A 10,112-nucleotide genomic window follows, 5' to 3' on the forward strand; every position below is an offset into this window, starting at 1 on the left:
TCAGACGCTGCCGTCGTGGGTTCGGGTCCAGACTTTTCCATCCAAGTCCTTTTAATTTATTCAAATGATTGGAGGAGACAACCCAGCTCAGAACGACCCTGTGGCTCAAAGAGTTAAGCGGCTGTAGGGTGGAGGGTTCGATGCTGAGGGTGCTTTCGAAAGGTCGCGTTTAAAAGCGCCCAGAGACCAGTGCTAAGCGTGAAGGCGACCCAGAACGTGGATGGCTGCCAATTTGACTCCCACAGCCTTAAGGGGCGTACATTTTGAAACACCTCAGAGTTGACTGTTTAAAGCACCTCAAAACTGGTGGTGGTGGTTCACCGCATGTCTACATCGTCCCTTGCTATCTCAGCTTTACGGCAGAACGCACTCCATCTACAACGGTGCAACAATCATCATGTAAGATAGTCGCCAAGTCAGTAGTGTTCATTCATACATCATTTATGTATAAAACAGACAGTGACGGACTGGGATCAAAGAACAGTTCTTGTATTTGCGACAGAATGGCCAAACTCTCAAACCCGACACCAACCACACCCAAATGTCATGATAAAATGCTTGAGCACAGATAAAACTGTGATGGTGGCGCGCCAGCGTTCCTGAGGGAAACTTCGGAGGGAACCTGTGCCTGCCTGCACAGCCACAGCACCGTTGATTGCTTTGGAACCCGCTTTGACGGATGCGCACCAGGGGCAGGTAGGCTACAGACTGTAAATGATCGATAGCTAGAATGTTAAGGAAAATTGTCACGGCGACCATCAGTTCATCGAGTACTGCGCGCTATTTGAAGGGCACTCGGGGAGCCTTGTGCTGCGAGGTCATCCACGATGCTCCCTACGTCAGAATTTTTCACCCGCTCATTTTCAACTGATAACATGACCGATTCACCCGGTCCGTCCCGTCCCATTGTGCTGCTCAGATAGTTTTGCAGAATGAGCGCTCGGCAGTGGCGACAGTGACGGGAAGAGTGACAAGCGACTGATGATGTCGTTGTTGATGACAGCATGTAATACCCAGCATGCATTTGGAGGTTATGCATGTTGTCACGTTCGTGTGAGCGTGCAAATAAAATAACTCACGCAACACGACATTTCAAAGTAATTTAATTCATTTAATGGTTTTATTTGAGTCATGATTCAAACCGTTGTCAATTTACTCCCAACAATGACTGTCATTACTATGTGACTTGGTGGTATACTGTATGTACAATTCATTGCACTGATCGAAGGTATGTTAATGCTTTAAAGGTGACATTGTATCAAAACTCAAACTAATTATTATGTTCATAACAGTATTTGTTATGGGCCCGCCCCGCCCGACATGCCAAGGGACCGCACAGTCTACTCAGGATGGGCCGGCCCATCTGGCATTTGGCCAAATGCCAGATGGTCACTGAAGACAGATGTTGGACTAAATACTTTACTTATCTCATGTGTACTTCAAAAAAGGATGAACACGAAAACATTGTTTTACTTTTTAAAATCTTCTAGACACTTCTCTAAAGCTGTTGTCCACAACAACTGTCAGTTCTGAGGTGTTTCTACACTTTCAGGTCTCTCAGCGGGACATAATGAGCTTTGTTGTCTCCTCCAATTATTTGATTAAACAAACAGGATTTGGATGGAAAAATCAGGACTTGAATCCGCGGTGGCAGCATCTGAAACAACACAGATGTTCTCAGCCAACGAATTGCCTCTTTGAGCCACTGAGTCTTGATGCTGGGTTTGGTTGTCTTCTTCATTGAAGGAACAGGACTTGGATGGAAAAGTCAGCGTCTGAAGCATCACTCCACAGGACGCTCAACCCCGGTCTCCGGGAGCTTTTAAAGACGCCCTTGTGGCACTGGCTTTCAAAGCTCACGCCCCATCGAACCCTCAAGTCCTCACCTCTTTGAGCCACTGAGGCTTACTGAGTTTGGTCATCTCCTCCAATCACTTCGTTCAAGGTAACAGGAAAAAATCAGGACTTGAACCTGTGATGGCGGCGTCTGAACCAACACTGCAGTGCTCATCCGATGATTTTGAGCCACTGAGTCTTACTGAGTTCGGTTGCCTCCTTTATTCAAGGAACAGGACTTGGGTGGAAAAATCAGTGTCGGAACCATTGCGCCTTGACGCTCAGCCCCGGTCTCCGGGAGACTGGGGCTACATTTGGTCTGCTGTGTGGTTGGCGTGGATATAATTGTGATTATTGGTAAACTTGGCACGGTGGCGAGGTGCATTGCACCGCTGCCTCACAGCAAGAAGGTCCTGGGTTCGATTCCCGCCTGGGGCGCTGTTGGCACCGTGCTCTGGTGGGTTATCTCCCAAATAGGAGCCTTTCTGTGTGTAGTTTGCATGTTCTCCCTGTGCTCACATGGGGTTTCCTCCACCTCACGTCAGTAAGGACCCCCCCCAAAAACATGCACCCATCATGGTCTGACCAGCGATGGACACTCATCACCTGGTCCCCGGGCGCGTCCACGTACGCTGCCCACTGCTCCTGGCTGTGGCCCCGGAGGAAGGACAAGCCAGGATGGTTAAATGCAGAGGATCCATTTCACCAGCCACCATCAAAGCATATGCATGTGTTGTAGTGTTGTGTGACCAATAAAGACTGTTTTTTACGGGATGTGAGTACAAAGGAGTTTGAGACGTCGTGTCATGTAGAGACAAAACAGCCTTAAATTATTTTCTTTATTTTAAATCACATAAGGTATCAATAAATCACATTTTCAACTCATAGCGATAGCTCTATCTATGTAATGAAGTAAAATATCAATTTATTTATAGTTTACCTCCCTGTTCCTTCATCACTTCCTCTCCTCCTACGACCAGTTCCACCAACAACGACCCGTTCAGAGCCCAGACCTCATGAACATTCCTCTCCTGCCGGAAAATAAATCAGGACTTTCTCTTCTCCTGTTTCCGAGCGGTGAAATGAAGGGCGACGCCCATGAGGATAAGGTAAGAGAGATCAGAGAAGACAGGGGGACGGGGATCAGAGCTGTGACGTCTTTATTTTCTTTTCTTTTATACACAGAGTGGAACAACATTAATTTTCCTCCTTTTTCACTCAACTCCACACGTCTCCATCCGTGGCTTCTCCTTTCTGTCCAATCAAAACGCTAGAAAAACATCTGGACGGGAGACGCGACCACAACAGTTCTGAACCAAGGAACAGAAATGACCAAAAAAAACATCAAAGCGCGGGATCAGAGACTGGAAGTTGCGATGTGTGTAGAATGAGGCGTCTTTGGCATTAAAGCGGATTTTGGTGGAATAATGAGGAAGCGCTGAGGTTTCATCAGGTTTATTATTCAAAATCATTCAAAAAAAAATTGGCAAATCTCAAGCTTTTTGGGCTGTTCTCCAAACACCATTTTTTTGCTAAAACATGGAGTAATTGAATGTATCTGTTTATTTCAAGGGAAACTGATATTTAAGACAAACGTTGTATTCATTTAAAATACAATTTCCATTTCTACGTTTAAATGTATTGGGATGGAAAATTACAATCATTAAGGACAATATCTTATTTTTATTGATCGGATTAATTGATCTTATAATATAATCAATAAAGTTTAATCACTCACTTCAAATTTTTGGCTGATTTAAAAGATGGCTGCTGCAGCGGTGGCGTAGGAACCTCCTGAGCAGATGCACCGCTTTTATTTTGAAACGCTTTACCTGCAACAGTTTGACAAATTTGAGGTTTTGCTTTGGTTCCAACACTTGATTTAACAGGTTTACCATCGCAACCGAAAGGTTTTCTTTCCAAAAAACACTCGTCAGGATGCAAATGAGCTTTTATTGCTCCATGGCCCACGGGGGGGGGGGGTTATTGGGGGATTGCGTCGAGGTAACGTCACCAATGAAATGACGTTAAACTGAACGTTGTGCAAGTGCACTGTACACGTTTCTCTTTGGTTTAAATGAATAAATACTTTAGTTTTGATCAACATTCACCTGGTACAAAAAAACAAACTTCAATACAAATGTAAAACACTGGAGCACTGGAATCCTTTTCAGATTTTTGGCTGTGGAGGTCGGTGCGTTCACTCAGTCACGTGCGGAGATGAGAGCAGGACGTTCACGTCGGGCGCCACCAACTCCACCGTCGACAAATGGTTTTTTCTGTCCAGCCGTTCTGTGCGTCCTCCTGGGGTTTTTGTTTTTTTGTCTGCACTTTATAAAGGAAGTTTTATAAAGGGGGGGGGCGCTGCTCCTGCCGTCGGGAGGGTTTTTGGGATTCGGCGTGAAGCCGACTTGATGACGTTCAACGTGCGAGTGCAAAAGGTCACAGGAGTTCACCTCGGATTTAGCGGGTCAAAGGTCGTACCCGGGTGAACAGCACGGCGAACGGGCCGTGAAAGGAAAAGGGAACGATCATAATCATAATCATAATGACAAGGATACCATCACAATGCAGTACACCGCTAGCTAGTTAGTAAATATACTCATGCATAACATCTGGGAACAGCCAGGTGTTCTGTCCGTCCTGGAAGGCCACGCCCACCAGGCAGCGCTCAAAGGAATAAATAACAAAAACCAGGAGGCACCGAAAATCAACTGCGACGTGTCTGTGTGTGTGTGTGTGTCTGTGTGTGTGTGTGTGTGTGTGTGTCTGTGTGTGTGTGTGTGTCTGTGTGTGTGTGTGTGTGTGTATGTGTCTGTGTGTGTATGTGTCTGTGTGTGTGTGTGTGTGTGTATGTGTCTGTGTGTGTATGTGTGTCTGTGTGTGTGTGTGTGTCTGTGTGTGTGTGTGCGTGTGTGTCTGTGTGTGTATGTGTGTGTGTATGTGTGTGTGTCTGTGTGTCTGTGTGTCTGTGTGTGTGTGTGTCTGTGTGTGTGTGTGTGTGCGTGTGTGTGTGTGTGTGTCTGTGTGTCTGTGTGTGTCTGTGTGTGTGTGTGCGTGTGTGTGTGTGTGTGTGTGCGTGTGTGTGTCTGTGTGTCTGTGTGTGTGTGTCTGTGTGTGTGTGTGTGTGTGTGTGTGTGTGTGTGTGTGTGTGTGTGTGTGTGTGTGTGTGTGTGTGTGTGTGTGTCTGTCTGTCTGTGTGTGTGTGTGTGTGTGTGTCTGTGTGTCTGTGTGTGTGTGTGTGTGTGTGTGTGTGCGCGTAAAATAAAAAAATAAATCATTTTCAACTCTGGGCTGAAACATGTCGAGCCCGGCGTCATTCCAACCGTGTTCCCCACGCCCCAAAAAATACCCGGGCGGGGCGGGGCGGGGCCCCTCCATCCCAACAAAGGAGAGAGAACAGAAGAAGACAAGCATTTTTCATTTTTGGTTTCGCTGCACCTCTTCAACTATTACCAAAAAACAATAAACAAACAAATAAAAACAAAAATACAAGCGAAATAAAAACAGATGTATAAAAAACTTCTACACGTTTGTTTGCTTTCAAGTCACAGCAACAAAAAAAGGAAAACAGCAAGTGAATCATTCCAGATGGAGGCTTCTATCACACGGTCCTGACACTGGTGTCTATGAGGTATATCTGCAACAGCTTGGTCAGGGAAGCACGGTCTGCGCTGCAGTGCCACGCCCTACCAGGCCACGCCCTGCAGTGCCACGCCCTACCAGGCCACGCCCTGCAGTGCCACGCCCTACCAGGCCACGCCCTGCAGTGCCACGCCCTACCAGGCCACGCCCTGCAGTGCCACGCCCTACCAGGCCACGCCCTGCAGTGCCACGCCCTACCAGGCCACGCCCTGCAGTGCCACGCCCTACCAGGCCACGCCCTGCAGTGCCACGCCCTACCAGGCCACGCCCTACCAGGCCACGCCCTGCCACGAGGGACATTCTTCATTTTGATCGTTTAAAGCTTTGCAACCGTTGGAAAAGAGAAAGAGGGAGAAGGAGAAGGGAGGAGGGAGGGGCGGGGTCTGTGTCTTGCGCTCGGTTGCTATGGCGTCGTATAGGATGCGTTCGGGGGAAGCGGTCGATTGACCAATCAGAAGGAGCCGCTCCTCGTCTTTCTGGGAACTGACCTTAACACTGCATCTGCATCAGTATACCATACTATGCTATACTGTACTAAACTGTACTATACTAGACTGCTTTACTACACTTTACTATACTTTACTGGTACTCCTCACTTAACGACCAAGTTCTGTTCCTAGGACCAGGTAAGGGTTAAGCAAATTTGTCGATAATTGATGACCCGTGTTATTTCACGGTAAGAGGGCATGGATGGTATATATAGTGTATATAGTATAAACAGTGTATATATAGTATACTGTATATATATAGTGTATAGTGTATATACAGTGTATATAGTATATATAGTGTATTTGTATATGTAGTGTATATAGTATATGTAGTGGGTATAGTGTATATAGTATATATAGTGTATATAGTATACAAAGGGTGATGAGATGCTTGGTATTGTACACAGTGTACTATACAGACTGGTCAGAGAGCTGGTCCTAAGTCTGAACGCTGGTTAAACAGGTAGGTCGTTAAGAGTACCTGTACTATACTGTACTATACTATATTACTAGTATATACTATACTGTAATATACTATAATATACTGTACTATACTGTACTATACTCATTATCATTACTTTTCATATAAGGTTTGTTTACATTGCTCAGTTGTGCACTTACGATGGCACTTGGACAGAAGTGACATGCTATAAATGATCTTAGTTATTATAATAATAATAATAATAATAAAAATAATAGTGATAATAATTACAACAATAATAATAATGATAATTTAAATTAAAAAAAATATATATAATGATAGTAATAATAACAATAATAATAATAATATAAATAATAATAATCAATGTAGCTGCAGGCAGCAATACACAGGGTTCAGTTTCGTAGTAATTTTGAGTCGATTTTGTCGTTGCAGACAAATTTCCAGTGTATGAACGTCTGGAACGGCAAACGGGCGTCTGTACCCCCCGTAGTGTCAACGTGAATTCACCTTACGTCGCTCAAATGCCGTAATAATCCATCCAATGAGTCGCGTCGCCCAAAATGACACGTTCACCAGAAAACAAATATCTCATTTGAGGCAAATCTTAAGCAGGTGTCAGTGGAACCTAAAGGGGGCTCGTCCCGAACCCGTTGGCGGGGCGCTGGGGTCCGGGACGAGCCCCCCAAACGCACCACGGACACGCCCCAACATCCAGGAGCCGCCGCCCAGGTTGGGTTCTCCTGGCTGTCATCCCTGCAACACAATCAGAAAGATACGACTCCGCCCGGCTGCAAGACCCTCTGGGTGAAGGTAAGGAGCGAGAGAGAGAGGGGGGGGGGCAAAGGGATAAGAAAGGGCGTGGCATTCCCAGAAGGGCGTGGCGAAGCGCAGACCGTACTTAAGAGGAAAAGTTTCTTTGGTTTCTTTGGTTTTATCAAAGGACAAGCGGGAGGTGAGTGAGGTAGCCGCTCTGGTTCTCACCGCTCGGATAGAAAAGGTTTCTTTGTTCTTTGTACACGCACAGAGTCTGGGAAAGTGTGTTCACACCCACACCCACACCCACACCCACACCCACACCCACACCCACACCCGGACGTCAAACTTTCACCTCGGATCGTCAAATCAGACACTGCGACAGTACCCGCCCCAACGTGAGGCTGGATTGAAATAAAAAGGCTAATTCCACATCAAAAAAACACGGTGTTTGGGCGGAGTTTTTCTTTTTTTCCTTCCAGCGATGCTGTGGCTCCGCCCCCGACGCGTCCCCTCGCCCGTGGCCAACGTCTTCCTGAAGCCAGGTCAGGTGGGCGGCGTCTCTTTATATGAAAAGGTAAATAAACGTCCGTGGGTCCTTCAGGTGGGAGCGGGGTGCGGCGACACTTTGACCGCCCAGGGTCCTCTTTGGTCTTGTCCCTCCCTCCCTCCTTCCCTCCTTCCCTCCCTCCTTCCCTCCCTCTCTCCTTCCCTCCTTCCCTCCCTCCTTCCCTCCCTCCTTGTCCAGTGTCACAACATGGTCTGAAGCTGCTGGTCCAGCTCGCGTTCAGCAGATGCCAGAGATGTCAGATCTCAACATAAATAAAGGTGAAACGCAAACAATGGAAACAAACAAACAAAAAAAAAAAAAAAAAACCCAAACGCTGGAAGCAAAGAGAAGGAAAAGCCGGAGGCGGCGTCACCGCTCCTGTTATTTGCAATTTGACGGTTTCAACATTTGGGGCACGGTAAAACTAAGGCAACGCTCAGAAACACGAGGTCTGACGGCGGAGTGGAGCCGCCGGAGGGGCCGGCCGAACGGGCGGGACCCCCCGGAGCGCAGAGGGCCAAACGGAGCCCGGCTCCAGCAACAGAGTCCTGAAGCCAGACGCCACCCGAAAAGGACACCTGGAAAAGAGGCGGAGTCAAGGTGGACGCGTCGCAGGACGACGGCGACGCACAAGAAGCTCTTGGGATTTGGGCGTTTCCCCCCCCCTGCACCCTCCTTCCCCTCCTTCCCCTCCTTCTTCTTCTTCTTCTTCTTCTTCTTCTTCTTCTCCTTCTCTGGGGTTTTTGGTTTTGGTTTTGGTTTTGGTTTTGGTAGATGGAGTCGCTGTCGGATGGGACTGGACCCGGGGATGTTTCTTTGGACTAGAAGCTCTTACAGACAGATACTAAACTAAAGGATAAAGCTTTTCCACCGATAGCTGAGCTCTTTCTCTCAGCAGGTGTTGTTGTTGTGTTTTTATTATTTTTTGGTTTTCTTGTCGTCGTACGTACGGATCAGCAGCCCCTCCCCCCCCCCCCCCCCCCCGCCGGACGGCCATCTTGGACTCTTTTTCCCGAAGGCCTCACTCCGTTCCAGCACGGCGCGTTTCAAGGGATGTCATGGAGCCCTCTAGCCCCTAGCCTTTAGCCATTACGCTTTAGCTTCTACGCTTAGGCTTTAGTCTCTAGCCTCCACTCTTTAGCCTTTAGCCGCTACCCTCTACCTGGGTTTGGGCAGTCATGCGGAACTCTAGCATGGGCATGGACACCGACAACAGACGCTTAATACAACGTTAGCGCTTCCAGAGGCGGATTTGCCGGAACCAATCCCCAGCGAAACGATGGAGGAACAGAAGATGAACGATAAAACATGCGCCGGGCTCGTGTGCTACCGTTTACAGCAGTTGAATCTTTGGTTTACACTGTACTCTCAACGTGGTCTCACCGTGTTCCCGCTCTCCAGAGTGTGGAACCCGCCAGAGAGCAGCGGGCCGGGGCCGCAGCGGGTGCCTCCGGTCCGATCCCAGTCCACCAGGGGATGGCGCATTGTCCGGCAGCTCCGAGGAGGAGAGCGCTCGAGGTAGACCACCATTCCCACCGGGGAAATAACCGACTCAGGACATTCGCGGAGCGGGCGTAGCCGCTGTTGACTTCCCCCCTGCCCCGCCCACTCGTCGCGCGCGCCAGGTTCCCAAAGCTTCGGCGTCGGCGACGGGGCTGGAACGGACCCCCAACCGGGAGGGCTTCCGTCGACATTATCTACCGCTGTTGGCGCCGTGCTGGAGAAGACGGCGGCCTTTGAAAATTAGACACGTTGCGTTTCACCGGACGAGGTGCTCAGGAGAAGCCGACTGAGCGCCTCCACCGAGGAACGTCCGCGGCCGGTTGGTGCTCCGGGCCAATCAGCGTCGCACTAAGATAGGCTAAGCTAAAAGCTAAAAGCTAAAAGGATACGTCAGCTCGGATTAGCCTGTGATTAGCCCCACATAGCATAAACAACCGCGTGGTGTCTGATTGGCAGAGGCCGCTTCGGAGGCGGGTCTGAGCCGGGGTTTGAGCGGTTGGGGAGGGAGTCGAGGGCGGACGCAGAGACGGTGAATCTTTGGTTTGTAGCTGATGAGGTTCTCGTTGTTCGCCGCCATCTTTTTTTAATTTTTTTTATTTATTTATTTTTTGAACTTTGAAAAACTGCATAGGCACACGTTAAAGACACTCTTCAACCGCGAGGGACACATGGAACGTTCCGTGAGGTGGGGTGAAGCGACGGGGGGCGGACCCCGCCCGGCCCCGCCCCTGCCCCCGTGTCTGGTTTCAACCCTTTGTTTGCCTCCAGTCCCCCAACCTGCTTCACCCTGGGGAAGGAAGCACCCGACGCCGCGTCAGGCAGAACAAAGCTACTCCACCCGTCATGTCCTCCTCCTCCACCTCCTCCTCCTCAACATCATCGTCGCCGCTCGTTT

Source organism: Zeus faber (genome assembly GCF_960531495.2).
Source record: "Zeus faber genome assembly, chromosome: 17".
Taxonomy (NCBI): Eukaryota; Metazoa; Chordata; class Actinopteri; order Zeiformes; family Zeidae; genus Zeus; species Zeus faber.